Raw genomic sequence first — 8875 nt, forward strand, 5'->3', positions numbered from 1 at the left:
AAAATAGCCTAGAATCCTTCTTCTAACCCTTACCTTGGATCCCTGCATGTAGGATATGACCAAGTAACAATCCCAAATCTATACATCATGTACAACCAATAGAAAAACTGATGAAGTAATTAGGCGGGACTGTCCTCTCTCTCTTTACTTTGATCCTTCCCCCTTCTTGTGATTATAAAAATGCTAATCTCTGCTGGACCCCATCAGAATGCATGTCTCAGGGCAAACCAATCTATGTGTCTTCCCAGTTGCAACCATCAAATTGGCTCAGTAGAGCCTATGCTTTATATGTCTGACCTCAGTTAACATCCCTAAGCAGTGCTTTTCTTTTTTCTTTTTTTGTAAGTCTTTTTGTTTTTATTGCACATTGTAAAAAAACAGACTGCACCGTATTTAAAACACACAAGGACATTCACAAGGATGTGGAAACTTTTCTTCTTTTCTGGTCCTTACCAAGCAGTGCTTTTCTAACAGTAATGTGCATGCAAAACACCTGGGATGTCATTAAAATACTGACTATAATTCAGCGAGTCTGGGGTGAAGCCCAAGAATGTGCATTTCTGACTAGTTCCCCACAAGGCCCAATACTGCTGATCTGAGCACCATAGTTTGAATAGCAAGGGTCCAGACAAGACTTTCTCCACCATTGGGGTGGCAGGGGTGGGATACAGATGGAGTCACTATTTCCTCCCAAGGAAGGTGTCTGGGGACCTTTCCCTTCCTGCTCTGTTTACTGAAACAGGAAGGGAAAGACAAAGCCTCAGTTCTTCCCAGGTTCTCCTCGGTATGGCTTATCACCCTACTGTATGTTGGGGCTGGTGGATTCCTTGATGTCTGAGGACAGTCCAGACTCAGTATTCTTCAATTTGGGGAAGCATTTAGCTCTAATGAGTTGCCCAAGAGAAGCTGGGTGACTCCAACCAGGCCAACAAGAAACCTGTTCTCTGAACACCTCTGCCCTACTCTTTCTACCCCTTCTCCTCTCCTGTGCCTCTGCTGGCTTCCAAGGTGGTTCTTCAGGATTATTTGAGTTTAAAAGACCCTGGCTGTTATTGCCAGTAATTTTCCAACTAAGGACAATCCCTCTGATGGCTAGAGAGGTCCAAGCAATGCCTAAGAAAACCTTAATTGTCTTCAGGATTATTTGAGTTTAAAAGACCCTGGCTGTTATTGCCAGTAATTTTCCAACCAAGGACAATCCCTCTGATGGCTAGAGAGGTCCAAGCAATGCCTAAGAAAACCTTAATTGTCTGATGACTCCCAACAGGGGAATAGGTGGAGGTGAGAGTATGAGGATCTTGTCCGTTCTTAGGACTGGTGACCTGGATTCCAGGATAGGGACTAGCAGTGCGCTGGCACAAATTTCAGCTAGGCAGCACCATCAACCTAACCCCCTTCATGGGCCCTTTACAGTTTCCAAAGTATCCTGTTAGCTGTCACATTCATTCATTCAACAGACATTTGCCAGGCAGCGGGCTCTGGGATGCAAAACAATCTGCCTGCACTCAGTGTACTCACTGCAGCGGCTCCAGAAGCCTCACACGCTTGACTTCGGGTCAGAGCGGAAATGTGCCGTGTGGGTGCCTCCAGCCACATGTGGTGCATTCAGTCTGCCAGCAGGGGGCGGCCGCTACTCAACTCAGGCTCCTTGTTGGCAGACACGCTAGCCAAGCGTGGCCAGATTTCATTTTTCAAGGGAAGCTGGAAATCCAGGACTTTATGTGGACTCTCCAAATCTTTAAGGGGAGGCAGCTAATTCAGATATTTATTTAAAAACAAAAACAAAACTCTGCGTGAGCTAAAAATGGGTCTGCAGGACAGATGTACCCTAAAAAACTCTGATGACGCTTGACCCCAGAGTGAAGGATTGTGGTTTCATTCAAAAATGTCAGAGCTTTGCATTATTATTCTAACGCCCTCAGTTCACATGTGTGGAGACTGAGGCCCAGAGAAAATAAAGGCACTTGCCCAGGCTTATCGGGTCAGAGCCAGTGTAGGACCCACGCCTCCTGGCTTCTGGTTCAGATCTTGTAGTAGGGGTCCCAGGCGTGACACGATTCTGCAGCTCAGGCCAGGGCGTGCTCCAGAGAGCTGGTTCTGCTAAGGGGAGCCCTGATGGTGCTGGGGAAGTCGCCGGAGCCCAAGGACAGGAGGGGGTGCGGAAATTTATTTTTAGCTGCTAGAGTGTGCCGCTAAGCCTTATTTAGACATCAGGCGACAGGGTGAGCTGGAGGCAGCAGGGGCGGAGGAGGAGGTAGCCCCCTCCCCCTCCCGGGCTCCTCTTACAACTGCTCTTCCCTGCCCGCCCCCTGGTCGCCCTTTCTGGGGGCTCTGGGTTGCTCTAAATAGCAGCCCTTGCTGGCGTGGGCGCTGGAGCGCCGGCTGACTTGCGCTCTGCACCACCTCCGCCTTTCTCCCCACTGCCCCACGGTCCCGCCGAGAAACAGAACCCAGGGCAGTAGGTTGTTTTCTCTTCATCTGGGGTCACAGGTCTCTCCGAGTAGCTGAAGTAATTAGCCTGATGGAGTCTGATAGACCTGAGGTCAAATCCCATGGTAGGACCCTAAGCAAGTGAAGTACCCTCCCAAAACCTGAGCTGCCTCTTTAGTACAGTGAAAATGGTAACCAATCCATCTCCCTCATGCTAATTGGTGCTGAAAATTAAATGTGATAAAATATGTAAAGACCTTAGCATATCATAAGAAATTCTCGTTAAATGATGGTGATGGCCAAGCTATAGCCCCAGGAAAAAATGGAATTGCTCACACATGCACAATTGTGAATGTAATTTGAGGAGTTTTGTGCAATCTCTGAAGCCAGCTTATCCCAGTCTAACTTCAGATCCAGTCCAAATAACTCATCCAGTTAGGCATTTGTTCAACAAATCTTTGCTAGAGCTTACTCAGGGCCAGGCACTGGGCAAAGTGTGGGGTGGAGGATGTGAGGTCAGAGAAGCGAATGTATGTGAAATATCCAGGGTCACAATGCAAATCAATAGCAAACCAAGCATGAGAATAAAGGTTTGTTTTTCTCTAAAAGCTTTATTGAGGTATGATTGATATACAAAAAACTGCACACAGTTAGTACATACAACTTGAATAGCTTGGACACATGCATACATACATCTGTGAAACCATCACTACAATCAAGGTAATAGACTTACCCATCATTTCAAAAAGTTTCATTATTTCCCTGTGTTTTTTGTTTTTATTTTGAGCTTTTTTTTTTATGGCAAGAACACTTAACATGAGACCTACTCTCTTAACAAATTTTTAAGTGCACAATAAAGTGTTATTAACCATAGGCACTGTGTTCTACAGCAGATCTCTAGGACTTATTCACCTTGCATAACAGAAACTTTTTTGATTTTTAGATAAATGTGCCAAGCTTTGACTTTCTTTTTTCTTTTTAAATCAGGAATTTATAAACAAGGTAGTATACATTAATTACATAAAAACAGTTTTCAAATAGCAGAGTAAGCCATCATATTGTCAGCAGCAGCAGCATAGACCCAGGGACAGGATGCAAGGGGCTCTGGGTGGCTTTGCATAACAGAAACTTTATATCCACTAAGCAATAGTGGGTATGAAATGGAGAGCAACAATTCTCCATTTCCACCTCCCATCATCCCCTGGCAATCACCATTCTATTCTCTGCTTCTATGAATTTGACTGTTTTAGATACCTCAGGTAAGTGGGATCACGACTGGTTTATTTCATTTAGCATGTCCTCCAGTCATCCACCTTCTCTCAAATGGCAGGATTTCCTTCCCTTTTATAAGGCTGTATAATATTCCGTTGTTTGTGTATACCACATTTTGTTTATCCATTTATCTGTTGATAGACATTTAGTTTGTTTCCATATTTTGGCTACTGTGAATAATGCTGCAATGAACATGGGAGTTCAGACATCTTCTCAAGACCTTGATTACAATTCTTTTGGATATGGACTCAGAAGTGGGATTGCTGGATCATATGGTCTCTATTTTTAATTTCTTTAGGAATGTTTTCCATAGTGGCTGTACCATTTTACATTCTCACCAACAGTATACAAGAATGAAAATTTCTTGAATCTCGATCTTCACTCCAACATATAACTTCTGCCTCTGGAAAAGGACCACAATGAAGCTCTCCAGTCCCTATTAAAATAGATCTGACTGTCCATTCCCTGGGGACCTCTCCCCCAGCAGACCCTCACATGCGTTCTCCAACATGCCTGACCAATGTTAGCCTCTGCTTGCATTCCTTCTGCTATGGGGCACTCACTCCTTGTCAAAGCTGAATCCCTGAATCTTTGACCAGTTGGAAGGTCTTCCTTCCTCCCAAGGAACTGAACCCCACATTTCTGGGCTCCTCTACCGACTGCTCCTAGCTTTCTAAGATAGTTTAGAAGACTGTTCATCTTCTTCAAGTGTTCTTGATCCAAAAGTGCCTTCAGGAAGGAAGAGGGGAAATGGGGTGAACTGGAGAGTTGATCATCCAGCCTTGCCCAGCTTCCAAGCCCTGCCTGAACTCAGGCTCCCCTAGAAATCCAAATTCCCAAGGCTCCCTCTCTTTGCAGCTGCTTCTTTAAGAAGCGCCATGGGGGCTGGTCCTTGCTACTGTCCTTGGATTCTGTCCAGGGCCCTGATTTAAAAGGTATTGCAACGTTTTTAAAAAACAAACATGTGTTGTAACCCAAGGCCCTGGTAACCACAAAACAGCCGGCTGCTAGCTGCCACCTCCTAGGCTGGGAGTAGAGGAAACTGCTCTCCGCCTACCCCAAGCACCACACACTCTGCTGCATGCATGCTGCATGCCGTAGTTACCATATTATATCAGGCTGGGAGCTCAGTGAGGGCAGGGCCTGGGCTGGACCTCAGAGCTGACAACCTTCTGGACTGAAGTGCCTTTGTGATTCTCCCCAGCTCTCTTGTGAAACATTCCAGTAGATGCTTGACGACTCCACAACAGTGCTTTCTGTCCATCCTCTGCTTGAGCCCCAGAGTGACCTTGACTGACCATGCCACTCCCATTGCCTACGAGATAAAGTAAAAACGTCTTGGCCAGGCCTTCAAGGCCTCTCCCTGTCTATCTGTATCTTCCTCACTCCCTACATTCACCCATCACTCCAGCCACACTGAGCCACTGAGGCCCCCTGAAAATGCCACATGGTATAGGGCATGAAACACTCCTCCTGCTTTGTTGATGAGAACCCCTACTTATTCTACACAGCCCGGCTCAAACATCACATCCTTGGTGAAGCTTGTCCTGACCTTCACTTTCTCAGACAGAATTAGTCACTCCTTCTGCTTCCACGGTATTTTTCCATACTCCTTGTTACATTATTCGTCTACCTGGACCAGAGGCAATGGTGGAGGTTTCCTACAAATATTTTGTTTAGCTTGCATGGTGATTTGTGTGCATGTGTGAGTGTGTGTGTTTGTGTTTGAGACAGAGAGAGAGAGAGAGAGAGAGAGAGAAAAGGGAGAAAGATTTTACATTTAAAAAAAATTTTCCGGTTTCCCTTGAAAAACTGGAAGGTCAGAACAGTGTGAGCCTTCATTTCCTCATAACACTGATCCACTGCAGCAGATCCTGTGCTCCTTTTAGATGGGAATGTGACCCCCAGTTTATACCTCGTCCCTATCTTATGCTGGCCCTCTCCTCATTTATGCACCTACCCAGCCCTGTAGACATTTGGGTTTTTAGCTGCAGACCTGGATCATACCTCCCCTATGTTCTGGGTGGGAATGTGCAGCAGGTGCAAACAGTCCTCTGATAAGGTGTATATTGGGGAGGCAGAGCAGAGGGGTTAGGTTGAGTACTGACTTAGGTGCAGCCAGACAAGTGAATATCCAGCTCTTCTCTGACCTGGAAAAACTCAGGACAGTGTTGGAGTCCTGCTCACTCGAGAACGTTTAAATCAGCTAGCTGATCATCAGAAGACTCTATCCAGAAAGGAGCCTCAGAGTCTCCAAAGCAGGAAAGGACTCTTCTATAGTCCCTAGATGAAGGACGGCTCAAGGCCTGGCTCACAGCCCATGGAACAGTCCCCAGCGCTTGACATGGATAATGCAGGTAAAAGTGGCCTAGACACCAGACACCCCTCCCAGACAAGGATATCTCCAACACAGACAACAGGGCTTAGTCATAGGCTCACTGAGCCCTGGACCCTACTCTGTCCCTCATCTCTGTGCCCATTTAAAAAGTGAGGGGCTATCAGACATGAGGAGGACATGAAGGTGTAAAGCAGTGGTTTTCAAATGTAAGCATGCATCAGAATTATGGGGAGGACTTGTTAAACACAGATTGCTGGGGCCCACACCCACAGTTTCTGATGCAGCTGGTCTGGGGTGGGATCCAAGAGTTTGCTCTTCTAACAATTTCCCAAGAGATGCTGATGCTGTTGATCCCTGCACCTCATTTCGAGAACCACTGATGTAAAGAAATGATCACTCCTGTTCATTCCTAGTAGCCTCCAGACCCTTGTGTCACTTAAGGAGATGATATGCATTTTCCTAGGTCATATTCTTGGGTGATGTCTGTGCCCCTCCTTCTCTCATTACCGTACAAGCTCCTTGAGGACCTCCATCTGAACCTCACTGAGCAGAGAAAGCACTAACCGATGACGACTAACACGAATAGACACTTGATAAAGAAAGTGATAAAGTGAATCTTGCCGCTTTTCCCAAGGCAGCCCCAAATCCCAAGCCACATACAAGCTCCTTGAGGACCTCCATCTGAACCTCACTGAGCAGAGAAAGCACTAACCGATGACGACTAACACGAATAGACACTTGGTAAAGAAAGTGATAAAGTGAATCTTGCCGCTTTTCCCAAGGCAGCCCCAAATCCCAAGCCACAGTTCTCCTGGGAAAACAGGCAGGGATGGCTTCTTGCTGATTAGCATTACTCAGATCCAATTCTCCTTTCCAGGGACTTACCCCTTAATTCAATTCAACACAATCTGATGCAGTCAATGTAGCAATTCGATTCCCTGGTGACATGACCCACCGCCACCTTTGGAGCAGTGTTTGTGGGGATTCCTCTCACTCAATCCTCCAGGTCCTGATTCAGTAGATGGGGAAAAGAGAGAGGACTCCAGGGAAACTGTGTATTAACCAACAATCTCCAGATGATTCCAAAGCAAATGAACCTGCTCATACCTTGAGAAACACGCAATAAAAATTTAAGGAGTCAACAATTTTACGTTTTCTCCTTCCTTTAAGAATATTCAAGAGGAAGCTGTCAAAACAACCTTTCTATCAAGAGTCTAGAAAACCCAGGGAAACTTTCTCAGCAGAGTCTCATTTCCCACCTCCAGAACTGAAGCTGGGGCTTCACATTATCTTTAAGAGTAAATTACTTTAATTAAATTCAATATAACAAACCTTAATTAGTGACCTATGTATTGGTGAGAAATTGCATTCTGCTGCTAGAGGCAAAATCTGAACGGCAGTGGCTTAAACAGATTTATTGTTTATTCTGTTATGTGGAAAAGTATGGAAGTAGTTGATCAAGGCTGGTATGGGGGCTCCATAAATTCATCAGAGATCAAGCTTTCTTCCATTTTTTTCCCCAAGGTAATATGATGGCTGCTGGGATTCAACCATCATGTTTGTATTCCAGGCAGGAAAAAGGAGGACAAAAAAAAGGGGAGTCCTGCTCCCAGCTGAGTCATCCCCCTATTAAAAGTTTTCCTGGAAGCCCCTATCAGCAATTTCCCCTTATGTATCACTGGCCACCCCTAGATGCAAGGGAGCTGGGTAAGTAGCCTGTTACCCCAGCACATTGCTGTCCCCCAAAATATCAGGATTCCGTCACTAAGGAAGAGGGAAGAATGAAAGTTCAGTTAGGCAATTTGCAGTCTCTGCCACAGCCTACTGGGTGCCACATAGGGTGGGACAAGGTGAGGAGGAAGGAGACAGAGCTGTGTAACCCTTCACCCATGAGGAAGCACACGCAGAGCACACAAACAAGTGCATGAGAGAGCCGTGGAACAGGTGCAGTGAGGCTTTTGGAAGGAAAGGACATTCGAGCTACTCCTTGATGTACAGGTAGAATTATAACCCGCAGAGATGGATTGTGAAGAATGTCACTCTGGGCAGAGGACATATGTTTGGGGAACAATTGGGCTCAGTCAGAAGAACCTGCACAGAAAAAGTTTTCAGAGCTAGAGAGACCTTTAGGGACCACTGAGTTAAAAGGTCCTTAACCTGAGATCCACACACAGCCCCACTGCGTGACTGCCTGAAATTCTAGGCAAAGCTTTTTATGTGTGGGTATCCTGTACTTTTCTCATGAAAGATACTCAGCATAATCTCTATATTGTTCTTTCCAATCTTTCCCCAAAGAGCCCACCCCATTGGTTTTCGTCCCTTTACACACAACCTAGCTACCAACACAAACTCCTCTTTGTAACTTCAACCTTCTTGCTCTACCCTGCTTGATTCGTGCTGTTCCTCTGTCTTGTAATTATTCCTCCCTGCTTCTCCCCTTCCCTCTAGATATAGAAATACAGGTAGTGATTTCCCCACCACTGGCAGTATTAAACATAGGCTGCATAATCACCTAGAAGCAAAATTATAAGCAAAAAAAAAGACTTGTATTAGCATTCTTAGTTGCAAGCAACGGAAGCCAAACTTTAGATTCCATCCTGACCTCAGATTCTAGAATTCCTTCTGTCATGAATGTACTTCAGCTTTAGTGTTCCCCCAGGAAGTCCTCCCTGATTATCCCCATCACTGTGGTGTCTTATCTCTCTTTAATGCTAATACCTTCTTCATGGAGCACATAACTTGGCATTAGCTTTGTAACCTGGTTTGTATTGTTTCCCATTTTTTCTTATGTATGGGTCTAATGTAAACAAAACAAAACATTATAACTAATTTAAG

This window comes from Galeopterus variegatus, unplaced genomic scaffold, assembly GCF_000696425.1.
Source record: "Galeopterus variegatus unplaced genomic scaffold, G_variegatus-3.0.2 Scaffold3155, whole genome shotgun sequence".
Lineage (NCBI taxonomy): Eukaryota > Metazoa > Chordata > Mammalia > Dermoptera > Cynocephalidae > Galeopterus > Galeopterus variegatus.